This window comes from Pinus tabuliformis, chromosome 7, assembly GCF_031772625.1.
Source record: "Pinus tabuliformis cultivar Carrire ecotype Pingquan chromosome 7, CPIR1, whole genome shotgun sequence".
Classification (NCBI taxonomy): domain Eukaryota; kingdom Viridiplantae; phylum Streptophyta; class Pinopsida; order Pinales; family Pinaceae; genus Pinus; species Pinus tabuliformis.
The window spans coordinates 2,021,547,221-2,021,562,466 of NC_142293.1; the positions used below are offsets into that span (position 1 = coordinate 2,021,547,221).

Here is a 15,246-nt window from a genome sequence, read left to right on the forward strand (position 1 = left end):
CTAGGTTTGTTTTGGGGTTAAAAACCCAATTTTTGATATAAATTTTGGTAAAAATATGTAAAGTATCCGATATTTGTGGATGTGGAATGCATAGGTAATTAGGAGTAAAAGGGGCTTTATCCCCTTGTCTATGTAAAGTTGAGTCAGTCTTGAGTTCCACCCTTGGTCCGCGGACCATGGGATTGTATAAATATGTGTTTCTTTGAAATTTCAAGGAAATAATGGGATGATGTTAGATATAATGGGTCGATAGAAGATAGAATAGAGAAGTGAGTCATAGAGGAGGGGAAAGTCTCTACAACTGAGTGCACAGAGGCCTAGAGTATAGTCCACAGCTGAGTGTGTGGACTCCTGCAGCTGAGTGTGCAGGACAATTTTGAGTCTATAATACCATATTGAAGATCAATAAAGAAGACTGTTGAAGAATTCTTATGTTTATCTGTTTACTTTTTTATTTATGTTTGTGATATATGTTGTGATTGAATAATGTATTTATGAAATAATGATCTATAGATGTGTGACTCCATGGGAAAATTTGTAATAACTGTACGCAATGCATGTTAAATACTTTCGTGAATATTATAATACCTCATGTTATGTTTATTGAATATTTAAGTATATACACACGAGGGTTATTTTTTGTTATGCAAAAGTGGGTGATTCAGCTGTTAAGGGCTCACAAAGACCTATCGTAGACCTTCTTGAAGGCCTCAAGATCATTTCAAGGGAGTTGCAGTAACGAGCCCTAAGGGATTATAGATTTGCACGATAGATTTGCACGAAGGAAGATCTAGGTCAACAGAAGACATCACACTGATATATGGACGCAAAAACTTGGTTCCATCATCCCGCCCTATTGCTTCAGATGAGACTTCAACATGCGCTATGCAGGTTGATGTTGAAAGGGCCAGTAGTGTAGGGTTTTATTTGGTGCAATTATCTCTAAACCTAGATGAGGATGCACTAAGCCAAGAAATGGTCTCATTACCAGGACTGGGATCTGGTTAAGGAGAAGTGCGATGTTGCATCACTAAAATCCAACCAAGAAGGAAATTAAGAAGTGGTAGAAAGAAAATTCACGAGTTCACGGTGCACGAGAATAGGAATCTGTGTTTGTCAAAGGAGCAGTGGTTAGACACATATTTGTATACGGAAATACATGAAATTTTCTTCTACACCTTCCAGATCGAACTATACAAGTGGATAGCTAAGTTAGCAGATGGCCAAGGAAGGTGGAGGCTTGACAATCCAAGAGTGTGGACTCTGGAGCTAGTGCGAAGGTTGAAAGACTCTGAAGACAAGATTGCACGCGTTTTTTACCACTGGCCTAATCGAATTATAGGAGGATTTGTTACAGAGTTTGTGGTTGATACCTCAGTCAGCTACATCGAATCAGAGCAATGCTTCTTCAAGGGACCATGAGGTAAGTATATGAAATTTGTGAATACCTAGATTAAGATTCTCTTGTGTGAAAAATGAGTTATGCCATTGCCTTGATGTTTGGAATTACACAAATTGGAAAACTCTTTAGAAATCGAGAGAAAGAAGGTCCTTAATATAGCCCGTTGATTGGACCTCCTTCGAGCAACAACGAGGGAATGGTACATGCCTCGCCACAAAGTGTTGTCCAGCTGATAAGACAAGGTTTTCCATGGACACATAATCCATCCACTCCACCTCCACCTTCATCTCCATAATATACACCTTCGCTGCCCCCACCATCATTCAACATGTCAAACTTAATAAATTTGGAAATTTACAAGGGCATAGGGAGCAAAGATAAAAATCATTTTTGGTTTGTTATGAATGCTACATGGACTACACAATAGATCACTAATGATAACATAAGGAAGGTGCAGTTAGTTACTGCTCTACAGGATCACGCACTAATGTGGTATATTAAGTACTACGCTGACCATCCTGTAGAAATGCAAGTAGAGACTAAGGATGCTTTAAGCAAAGAGTTTAGTAAACCTAAGTCTAACTGACATCCAATGGTTGGATGTAAGGAAATTGTGATGATGGTTAATGAAATTCCTTGGGAGTTAGATCAAACGCTAAAGTGTGTGATCCGCGAAGCTAATTTACAGTGCATAGATGGTCAGCACTACGAATGGTTTATAGCCTCACTTCTACCCCACCTGAGGATTGCGTTTTCAAAGTAGAAGATAGGAACTTAGGAAGAAGCCATGGAAATCACAATGAGATTGCATGCGACACCTATTCAGGATGAAACCTTGGGGATAAAACATATTCACTCAGTTGCAAAACCTCTGCTTGGAATTACAGAGCTTGAAGAAAGAGAAGGAGACTAAACCCGAGGTGCGTGAGGAAGTCTGGTGTGTGAGGAAGTCTAGTGATTTAAATGTAAGAGCCAAGGGCATGACAAATACCACTATCCCATATTTGTGAACTATATCACAGGAGGGCGACTAATTCCCCTCAGGCTAGAAGCTCCAGCAGAACCAAGTGTGGGGGTTGCGCTATGGTGCGTTATTTGTCAGGTGGATGGGAAACACGCAATAAATAATTTCCATTTACTTCAAAGGTTCATTTAGACACCATAATAGTTATTCTATAACTTCTGCAAATTAGTGGGCCATGATGAGTGCCACTGTTGTAGCTATGAACTAATGATGGAAAGAATGCCTTCCTACCAAATGCAATAAGAAACTTAGCCTCTGGATTAGGGTGCAAGAGGAGCACGTGGAGGATATCAGGAATGAGGAAAAGGCAAAGAAGGAGGAGGACCTGGTAGAGGTCGTGGTCAGTTTATTTGCTATAACTGTGGGACACAAGGGCACTATGCGCAAGAGTGTTAGAACCAGACACGCCTGTCATGTCAATAATTTAGCCAATTTTACCGCACTATAGAAGAATGCTCTGTGTTGATATCTAAGATGTAGGAGAAAAAATCGCAGCCTCAGAAACCCACACAAAACTTACAAATGATGAGAGATGAGCCCCACAAGGAAGATCCAAATGTAAATATCATGTTGAGAAGTGGGATCACAACTAGGGATGATAAGTGAAAACCATGTGAAGAGGACGGATGGGTCTGTAGGTCTCCAGAGAAGGAAGTTGGATTCGATCTGGAGTGCATGAAGGAAATGTTTATGGAGGCCAAGAAAAGCTTCGCTGAGGCGTCTACCTCAGGAAGTCAGAAAAAAGTGCCAAAAACCAACATGCCTATAGAGGTTGATCCCTCTATACTTACCACATTCTTAGAGACCTGCATGAAACTTCTGCACGATAGAAAGGCTATGAAAGGGCTGTAGGAATTAATAAACAAGTGTGCCAGTAAAGAAAACTCCCCTGATGGACACCGTGTGGTTAGAAAAATTGGCAAACATAAGGCAAGAACGAGGCACGAGATGAGGCTCACCGCGAAGATAGGAGATTATGAGATGGACCAGGTTATTATGGATTTGGGGTTTGACGCAAACATTTTTCCTAAATAGAAATGGGAAACAATGGGGAGAGATGTGCTGCAATGGTCTCGGATCTAGGTTAGAATGGCAAATTAGCAGAAGATCATCCCTATGGGACGACTACATGGAGTAACGATGGATATAGAAGGTGTGAGCACACTGGCTAATTTCGAAGTAATAGAGATCATCGATGACAAAAATCCATACCCCACGCTCCTTGGAATTGACTAGGCCATAGATATGAATGGGGTCATCAACTTGAAGAAAAGGACAATGTCGTTTGTGAGAAATTTGTTGAGGGTTGTAGTACCGTTGGACCCTGGAGAAGGACCGCAATATACTAAACTAGTTCGTGACTATGAAGAAAGTGGTCATGACTTGGATCAGATATACAAAATAATTGCGTGAGATCAAGACTTGATTAATCCAACAGATCATGGAAGGATTTCATGGGACCGGGAAATTTCTCGTACCTTGAATTCAGATGAACAATTAGAGCATTGGAAGAATAGGCTGCATGAAGTATCTATGCTGTGTTTCAACATGATAACTAAATTTCTACACTCTGTGTCATCGGAGGTAAGAAATTTACCCTATTATGATGGTTTAGCTAATGTAGATAAGTTTTTTGATCCCTTTGAATGAGAAATCCCTGAGGATCATCCATTCCAAGCACTAGATTTGGCGATGCACACTACACCCGCACAATGGTGGGGTATGCACAAGGAAAACTTCGATGAATGGCGAGATTACAGAAGGATGATGAGGTTGTGGTTTGGTCCTCCTAAAGTTTGCTTAACTAAGAAATATGATTTGAGAAATCATCCGTGTGATCATTTAGCAAAGTGGACTAAAGCTTATGGAACGAAGCCGCAGCCGGAGTGGGTGCACTTATTCTTTCATACTTTGGATATAATTCCTATGAATTGGTATCTGGAAACAAGGTTCTGCATGGCACTGTGGAGTGGGATATATTAAGGGAAGGATTATTAATGACCTTCAGTTTTGAAGATGGATTCAAGAGCATTAACGAAGCTCTGCAGGAGGTTAAGGAAATGATCTTCAGAATACCACAGGAACCGTTAGAATGGGTTCAACCAGATTGGAGCACCCAGTTGCACCATGCATTGGAATGCTATAATGTGACCATTGAGGGGGAGGATGAATATCCAAGAAATATTAATATTCTATAGGTAGAAGGTCATCATGAGGCTGAAGGTCCGCAAATAGAAAACATGGACATCACCGCATCATTGAAAACCAAGAAAGTGAACATTGGTATAGAAGCAGAGCTAAAATTTGTGAAGATTGGGGATTATTGGGACGATGCCACAGTGTATAAAGTTTCTAAGTTAATCTAAGAGTACCAGAATATTTTTCCTACCTTGTTTTAAAACTTGAAAGGCATCATAGATGACCTGGGTGTGATGAAAATCACTTTGAAACTCGACACGAATCCTATTAAGAAGGGGTTGTATTGCCTTAATCCCAAATACAAGGAAAAGGTTCTCTTGGATTTGGATAATATGTAGGCAGCAGGCATCATCAAACCTTTGGAAGAGTCTAATTGGGTGAACCTGATGGTGGTTTAGGAGAAGAAACAGAATGGAGAAATAAGGATTTGCGTAGATCTAAGGAAGCTTAATGATGCCTGCATCCATGACCCATTCCTGTCACCATTTACTGATCAAGTATTGGACAGTGTTGGAGGGTAGGAGGCCTATTCATTCACTAATGGGTTTTTTGGGTACCATCAGATCAAGATGGCGCCAGAGGATAGGAGCAAAACAACCTTCACGACAGAATGGGGTTGTTTCTAGTATACTGTAATGTTGTTTGGACTCAAGAATGTGCTTGCAATATTTTCTCGCGTAGAGATAGCAACATTTAAGGAGTTCATTCATAAGTTCTTGGAGGTGTATTTTTATGACTCAACACTGTTTGATTTAGAGACGTGCCATGTAGAAAGTCTGTGCCTAATGCTGCATATGTGTCGGAGCTATTAGATCGCACTGAACCTGAAGAAGTGTTTATTCTGTGTCCCCTTTGGGATCTTGTTGGGTCATGTGGTGTGCAAGAAAGGGCTGATGGTGGATCCTACCAAGATCACGGTAATATTCTATTTGGAGGCCCCAAGAAGTGTCAAACAGCTACGTGCAATGCTCAAGCATACAGGATATTATAGGAAGTTCATCAAGACTTACGCTAAGATTATGATGCCCATGAAGAAACAGATGAAGAAGAACGCTACATTCTGTTGGGATGAAGAATGTCAATGTAGTTTAGACATACTAAAGGAAAAGATGGTCAATGCGCCAATTTTTGTCTTCCCGAATTGGAATAAGGAATTCCACATACATGTCGACCCCTCTTGCATTACGTTGGGAGCAGTGCTAACACAGGCCAGTGAAGGAGAGATGGATCACCCTATAGCCTATGCGAGAAGGAAATTATCCAAGGCCGAGAAGAATTACTCAATGACAGAGCCCAAAGGATTAGCTATGGTGTATGCACTTCAAACATTCAGGCACTACCTATTGGGCATACATTTCAAAATGTACATAGATCATTCTACCTTAAAATATTTGGTCAATAAGCCTACGTTGGGGGGGGAGGGGGGGAGAGATCTGCTGATGGTTTCTGCTATTCTAGGAATATGAATTTGAGGTGATTGTGAAGCTAGGAAGGTTGAATGCATGATCTGACCATCTGTCGCAGATTGAGACAGGAGAGGAGCCTAATAATTTGGACGAAGGGTTACCCAATGTGTTGCTCTTCACAGTGCATGTAGTTGATAACTACTTTGCATATATTATTCAATTTTTAACCAGAGAGATGGCACCAGAATGGTATACAAGTCAAAAAAAGAAGGAACTAGTAGTATGCACGGCGAATTTCTCAATAGTTGCAAGACATTTGTATAAAATGGGTGCAGAAGAGATATTGCAACAATATGTGCCAAATTTTGAGTGGAAGAGCATCCTCATTGAAGCTCATGGAGGGGCTACAAGAGGACATTATGCAAGAAAGCTGATAGCATGGAAGATTTTATGTGCAGGTTTATGGTGGCCTACACTGCATAAAGATTCTAAAGCGTATTGTAAGGCATGTGATGCATGTCAATGAACGGGCAGAGCATCGTGGAGGGATGAGTTTCCACTGAATCCTCAATTATGGTTGCAACCATTTGAAAAATGGGCAATTGATTTCATTGTGCCAATTTTCCCCCAGGGAAGAAGACCAGTACACTCTATATCATCACCATGATGGAGTATCTAACCAGATGGGAAAAGACACAGCTAGTTAAAGCTTTCACAAGAGCTATAACAACGAAGTTTTTGTTTGAATATGTCCTAGCTAGATTTGGCTGCCCAAAAGTGTTGATGAATGATCGAGGTACGTATGATCCAGGTGGATATTAGTGACCACCCGCCAACTCCACTTTGACCCCCACCATTGTTTCTTTCAATTTTTCAGTTTCCTTAATCATAGTACAGTTTATTAGTTTTAGCAGTTTTTTGGGTCCTGAACTTCCAGAGCTATTTCGAGGCCCTAAATGACATTTTTTGGGAAATCTGGGAACAACATGGGTCCATGGTGTTTCTGGGAAAACTAGTGTCTTTTTTATCGACTAGACCTCTAGGTTTGGCAACTACCCTAGAAACAACAGTTTAAAGCAATTCGTTACTTCTTCTATGTATAATAGATAAGAGAAAGATAAAGGAACCAACCTGGATCTTTTGCTTAACTCCTTGCTTGATCTCTGTCCCCCTTGACAGAGCTTGCAACTCCACTCCATACTTATCCCGCTTGGAGAGTACCTATAGGAACACAGTAACAAAGAACATTCAAAGCATCTTGATCTATTATATCATAATCATTATGGAATCAGAAATATAATGAACATACAATGGCATTCACGAATAATAACATTCACAATTGCACAGTTATATGGAAGAAAACTCGAAGAACTTTATTATATAAAAGGGAGAATTACAACCCAATTGTCTGATCTAGCATCATCCTCCCAGCATCAAAGCTCTCTTCACCTCACGAAATAGCAAGACCACCCAACAATACAATGCTCTTTCTCAAATACAAAATATCAGCACTACCTTGCAATTCACAATATTCTAGCCCCCAGATCTCTTAGATGAGGGATCCATTTATAGATGTTTGCAAGGGTGTGAGTCATCTCTAGGATTTGATTAGTGTCATTCCACTTGTTACATTTGGTTCCAAGAGAGGGGATATAACTGAAGTTTAGATCTCTTACTCATATTTAGGATGAATTCAAAGAGGCAAGTGTTAGAGGGGAATTTTCTAGAAGATTCTATGAGCATCCACTTAGCAAAATGTCCCAGACATTTTTCCATCCTCACTCATCACACCCTTAGCAGTCAGTATGGTCCCGTTTATGCCAATTCTGGATGATATTTCAGGTGGAACTCTTGGGGAATGATGTAATCAGATGACCATGTTATTTTAAGGTATGAACAACTCTTTTAGGGATTAAAGAACCCTAGCTTATCAACATATAATATCGGGGTTGAAGTGCCCAAATATGTCTATAACACATGGATCGATGTTGCTCCATGAAAATTTGTAGTCCTAGGATGGATATTTCTAACCAGCTATTGTGCGCGTCAAAGGGAGATCGTATGCCAAAGTTACGACCCCAAGATGTTCACGTACCAATTTACCCAAACTAGGCCCATAGTTTGGCGATTCATCTCCTAGGGTTATGTTTTTGGATGTTTAGGGTTTTCCATTATTTCTCAACAATAAATAGGGCTTTGAGCCTCATTGTAAGATAGTTGAGAGGCATGTAGCCAACACATCTCTCCTCAAATATGCACTACCATCGCCCAAGCTAATTTATTTCCCTTTCCATTTGTAATCATATTTCCATATTTTACATTAATGAAATGAAGTATTATTTCTATTGCATATCTGTATTTATGGCTATCCCTCTAATTTGTTGCATTCCTATTTAAATCTAGATCAATGGTATCAGAAGGTTCTGCTCTTTGTCTATTTTTATTTGCATGTCCCCAACAAGGTCGGGATATAAGGAGTTAGGGCTTGAACTGGTTGAACCTTTGCAAGACTAGCCTCACAAATCTTGACGAACTCCCATGGAGGATGACAAGAAGGATGAGGGGTTAGGAGATCCTATCAAAATCTTGTTCGAAGAGGCCCTCGAGCGACAAAGGAATGCGATGATGGACAAATTTTCCCAGATCCTTTAGCGACTACCTAGGGGTGACACATCTACTTCAAGAAGTAGCTCTGGAAGCACCACACCCTTTAAGGTACAAGTTAACTTTGACATTCCCATATTTGAGGGTCATATAGATGCAAACATTATAGATAAATCGTTAAATCTACTAGAAGGGTATTTTTCTGTTCATGATTTTTCCAGTCGGGAAAAGATTACTTTCACTCTTCTCAAAGCCATCCCCCATGTCAAGGACTCATGGCGAACTTACTGTGAGGAAAAGGATGAAAGTATGGCCTCACTATTTTCAGTTGCACCCACTTGGAATTCATTCCAGAATTCCATCAAGGAGCAGTACTACCCTGTCAGAAGCTATGAGGATAAATACATAAAGTGGACCATGCTGTGGCAAGTAAGAGACCAAGACGTGTCAGAGTTTACCAATATTTTTCATACCCTTCACACAAAGTTGGGTATCAAGGATTCTGAATTGCATTTGGTACTAAAATATCGTGGTTTCCTACACATGTACATCTAGGATGAGATGGAGTTCCTAGACATCTCCTCACTCGACATGACGTACTGATATGTTGTCAAGATTGAGAAAAAGTTTAAACAGAAGACGCGAGATAGTGGATTTGCAAATCCGAAGCAAGGGAAAGGTGCCCCCAAACCACTGAACAAAGGAAAAATCCAAGGTAGGGTGGCCCAGGAAAACCCACCAAAGCTAAAATCAAAGAACAACACCATGAACTTGAAGAAGGACATGGGAAAGTGATTTGAGTTCCATAAGAGCTCCACTCACAACAAAAGTGAGTGTCGGGCCAAGAAGTCACTGGTTGCCAAGCTAAAGTCTTCAAAATCACATGCATGTTATTACTTTGAGTCAGAACCTGATAATGGGAATGACAAAGGGAGTCATATTATCAATGCAGATTCCGATGCCATCATTGCCACCATGAAGATATAGAGGAGGAGGAGCGCCTCTTCCACTCCCAGATGTGGGTAAAGGGCTCCTCGCTATAGTTCATTATCGACAATGGGATCCAAAAGAACCTCATTTTGGAAGAGGTCGTGATGCAACTGGACTTACTTACCACAGCACATCCACAACCATACACCATCAGGTGGCTTCATCAAGGACAAGATCTTCATGTGAGCTAGCAATGTTGCCTTCCATACAATGTCAAGCCCTTCACGGATGAGGTATTGTGTGATGTTGCTCCCCTTGATGTTTGTGATGTATTATTAGGGCAACCATACTTGTGGAAGTGAAATGTTTTGTATGAGTTCAGGCCTCATGTTTTTATTGTTAGTTTGGGAAATAAGTTGTACAGGGTACTGGAGGTAGCACCGCCTACTGCAATCTATTTGGTTACTACAAAAAAATGTAGTAAGCTCATTTCCAAAACCAGGAAATTTGTTTTCCTAATTATACGCCCTCAATGAAAGAAGAAGACAGTGTACACAACCTCTAGACAGGGCCCCTCCACATGACAAATACAGATAGACAAGGTCATGGAGGAGTACAAGGACATCTTCACCTCCCCCGCAAGGGTTCCTATGCACTGTCAGGTCAAACACTCCATTGATCTGACCCCAGGTGTGTCGCTACCCAATGGACCAATCTACTGGTGCTCCATTTTGGAGAATAATTAAATCAAGAGGAAAATTCAGGAGCTGTTGCAGAAAGGTCATATATGACCAAGTTCATCACCCTGTGGGAGCCCGATCATGTTGGTACAAAAGAAGGATGGGACTTGGAGACTTTGTGTTGACTATCAGGCGTTGAACAAGATCACTGTCTAGAAGAGGTACCTGATCCCATGGATTGATGACCTTTTGGACCAAATGAAGGGGGGAAAATATTTCAGCAAAATCCATTTTAAGTCAAGATATCACCAGGTACCAATCGAACCCTCCAATGTGTGGAATATTGCCTTCAAAGCAAAGGAGGGCCTTTTTGAATGGTTGGTTATGCCTTTCGGGTTGACGAATGCTCTTACAACCTTCATGACGCTAATGGATGACATCTTGTGGCCATTCACCAACTCATTTGTAGTGGTATACTTGGATGCGATCCTTACCCTCATCCAGAGTTGGGAAGAGAACCTCCACCACATCTGATAGGTTCTCCAATCACTGCGGAAACACAAGTTAGGTGCCAATTTGGAGAAATACACTTTTGGCATGACCCAAGTTTAGTATATGGGATACATTATTGATGAATGAGGGGTCCATGTGGATTCATCCAAGATCCAAGTCATTTAAGATTGGCCATCTCCAACCACTCTAATAGAGCTCTGCAGCTTTCTGGGTCTTGCTAACTTCTACCACAGGTTCGTGTTGGGATTTTTTCATATCACTTGGCCCTTAAGTCAAGTTTCCAAGGGAGGAGCAAAAGAAAAAAGTATTTTGGTCTGAATCTAAACAAAAGGCATTCACAAGGTTGAAATGTTTCCTCTACTCGGTACCAGTGCTCGCATTACTAGACTTGTAACAACCATTTGAGATCAATACATATGCCTCTGACTATGCTATTGGGGTAGTCCTTACTCAAGATGGGCATCTAGTGGCATATCACAGTGAGACACTTTCAGACGCAGTCCATAAGTATCCCACTTATGACAAAGAGATGTATTGCATTGTGCAGGCCTGCGACAATGGAAGCATTACATTTTAGGGAAGGAAACGGTCATCCACACATACCACCGATCCTTGCAGTTCATACAAATGCAATGGAAGTTGCAGAATGATCGCCATCAGAAGTGGTCCACATACCTGCAATATGTCCTCTTGAATATCAAGTATAAGAAGGGCAGCACCATTAATGTATTAGATTGCTTCAGTCAACCACTGATCATGGCATTAGCCACCATGCTCAACTCTTGTGGGCACGAGACTTCCGATTGGCCACTTCTCTACAAAGGGACCCAAAATTCAGCCACACATACCAGACGCTATTAGAGGGTCAGCATGTTCTAGATTTTCACCTCTAGGATGCCCTATTATGCCACCTGGGTCACCTTTGCATTCCTTCAACCAAGCATTCCAAGATGATTTCAAAAGCACACTACAGTCGGGCTGCTGGGCATTTCGATGTCAAGAAAATGGTGGAAGTACTGTAGAAGTATTTCTATTGGCTGAATCTTCAACAAGATGTCAGGAAGTACATTAGAGCCTACAATTTCCGTGCTATTTCCAAACTGACGATCAAGAAGCAAGGCCTCTATACTTCGCTGGCTACCCCTAGTCAACCTTGGGAATCCATCTCCATGGATTTCATGTTGGGCCTTCCTTCTACTAGGCATGGAAATGATTGTGTTTTGTGGTCATCAACAGGTTCTCGAAGATGGCCACTATGGTAGCCTGCAAGAAGAATATCACAATAGAAGCCACTGCTAAACTCTTCTTTGAACAAGTGTGGGTACACTTTGGGATCTGTTAACACCCAGGTTGTTCCCTTTGACTCCCAAGGGAATACTCCTGGGGTAACCACTAACCAATCTTTGGATTACAGTTTCTAGCCAAACTGTAATCAGAGAGGGCTCTCTCTTTATGATTTGTCTCTATTTTGGTAGTATTTTAGGCTAGCTATGATGTTCAGGGTTTTGTTTTATGTTTTGGTTGAGGGATGTCTTCTGCATCTAAGGTGTAAGTTTTCAGGCAGTATTAGTCCATTGGGAAATGGAGTCTGTGGCTACAGGTTGACTTAATATTGAGTTGAGTTACTGAAATTACAGGGCCATTTAAATATCTCATGGAACAAATCTGAAATTGTGATTATGAGGTGTGTTCAACTAGTGAAAGGCAATTAAGAATTTTCCACTAAGCTGGGTGTGAGAAAGAGATATGTTACATAGGAGAAAACTTGAATTCCTGAAATAACAATCATTGTGAAAGTATATAGTTTGAAAGTGCAGCAATTAAGAATTACACCTTTATAACTGTAACTGAAGAAAACATTTATAATAGCATAGATTGAGTCTAGGGTAATCTGTGATTAAATCCTATAACTATTCTTTTTCTTTGCCATTAACTGTAAAACACAGAACATGAATGAGCTATGAGAAGATGACAAAACACATAACTAAGAGTTTGAAGAAAACTTATTGATTCATGAAACACACAGGAATCCTGTAACATTCAGCAAAACACCACAATGACTCAGATAACGCAGAGCTTTGGAAATTCCATCAGCTTTTGTATTAATAGTCTGGAAAATTTACAGCATAAGAAACTCTTGAAGAGAGTGTTAGACTCTCTCTCATGTCAGAGATTGATTCTTCTTCAAAACCCTGTTTTGAAGAAGAAATCATTTAAATGTGCTGTTTAGATTATGTAATTTGTTCTCCAGCTCTTCAAAAGGCAGCAGCGACTTCAAACTCCTATTCCTGCACAAGCACAATTCAAAACATCAACAACACTCAGAGGCAAAAAACTATTTGGAGAAATCTCACTGGAGATCCCGAAAACCTGTTTGGAAATGGTCATAAATGAATTATTTTACAAGAAGGAGTGGATCGGTCCATTTCTTCAGGCATTGACAGAACCCAAGTGGAAAATGGACATCATTTTGACCTGTCTTTTGAAGTATTTCTCACGGTATACCACTGAGAGTGTGGGAACTGATATTAAAGCAACTGTCATACACGATATCTTCAATTTCTTTTCAGCTGAACAAATGCAAGGAACATTTCAGCTGGTGCAGTGCTACTTCTTCGACAGGGTTTGATTCCAACAATTGCGGAACGTACTGCCACTATGTGGGAGGAATGGAGCAAATTGGTGTTGTCTAGTGAAGCAGAAGTTGAAGTGCTCAAGGAGTTCCGCAATCTGACAGCAAATGTTTTTGCTCACACAGCATTTGGAAACAGTTGTGAAGAGGGAAAACACTTTTTCAATATACAGGATCAACTAATAATACTTGCAGCTGAATCATTTCGTAGAGTTGGTATTCTAGGCTTCAAGTGATAATTTGGAGTTTCGATGGAAGCACCATCATACAAATCTCAAACCACTCAAATGTATTATAAATATAATCGCTTTTGGTTATATACAAATTTTCTCTCCAGATTTTTATCTTTTAGTGATAACAGTAACTTCAGAAGATTTGTAATATTTATTTGACCGGGAGAGATGGGATTGCTGCAATGGAATATTTATCCTCCCTTTCAAGCTCATCTGCTGATGTATAGTTTAGATAAGTGATGCCTGTAATTTTCTTGATCTGAAATATACTATATAGTGTGCCATGATTTAGAAGATTTTATAATATGCGGCACTGGCTTTTGTAATGTGTGAGATTGGCCTCCTCAACAGATTCCTGCCTACAAGAAGGAAAAGGCAATGTTGGAAGTTGAAAAAGGAACTCAGAGGATGCATTGTGCAGGTCATTGAAGCTAGGGAAAGAGAATTCAATTAATGCTGGAAAATTGATGTTACAGATTGATAGATTTGGTCGTTTTAAAGTGTGGCATGGTGGTGGATCACTTTTAGTTGCTGTGTCATTTTCCTGCATGTTCGGGACTTGCTTGGTATGTACAATTCTTGGGACGAACTCTATTACAGTACGCACAATTGGATATAGTATCTTTGCTGCAATCTTCAACATTGGATGGGCTACTACTCAAGTCTCTCACATGGCAATGGTGAATTGCGTCACAGCAAATTCTACTAGTAGGGTGGCTCTCTCAGCAGTTGTCATAATGCTTTTACCATGGTTGCAAACCTTTTACTTTTTGCAATTGCATTCATCGTGTTCAAATTTATATCAGGTAATGATTCAGTTGGCATTGAGAAACAGTATCGCTGGATTGCAGTTTTATCAATCATTATTGGCAGCCTTTTTGTGATCATATTTCATGTTGGGGTTAAAGAGCCGAGGTTGCAACATCACAAAGAACCGAAAAGTTGGAAAAGGATTTCATGGTTTTACTGGTTCAAAAAAGGATTTTTATTTATCAGGTTGCTTTGGTTTATATGCTTGCTCGAGTTATAACGAATGTTTCACAGGCCCTGCTTGCTTTCTACCTTATAGATGATCTACATATGCATGAGTTCTCTAAGGCTGTGGTGCCTGCTATTATCTACATTTGCAGCTTTATGGCCTCCATATTTTTGCAGGAGTTAAAATGGACTAGATATCGACTTAAAGCCTTTTTCCCAGTGAATGTTCCTAGCGGTGATCCTCATTTATGGGTTTTAGAGGAAGATGATCCAGACAATTAGCATGTGCTGGTTTTCCGTTCAATTAATTCTGGATCAGTAAAAGGTGTTCCAAAATCTGTCACAGAAGCGCAAAGTCAGAATCTTATATGTGGACAAGATCTGGTTATAGACGCAAGTACGCAGTGAATAAATTTGTTTCAGAGGGAGATGTTGTATCAGTTTTTGAGACTATCAATAAGTGAGGAATGTGATTAATTGAGCTTACAGGGCCAAAGATTGAATTGACATGTATATAAATCAGACTTGCTTTGTTGTAATGGCGTGGACCAATATTGCTATGCATTGAGCATTATTGTATATTCAATGTTGAGTTGAATATCTGGGTTGAGTGTTGGGAATATATATGCGCACAAATAAATCGTG

The 15,246-nt window shown here is 40.3% G+C and overlaps 1 pseudogene; it reads left to right on the forward strand.

Annotated features, from left to right (window-relative positions):
* Nucleotides 1–13,416: 13,416 nt before the first annotated feature.
* On the forward strand, nucleotides 13,417–14,883 carry LOC149256592 (uncharacterized; annotated as a pseudogene).
* The last annotated feature ends 363 nt before the right edge of the window (nucleotides 14,884–15,246 follow it).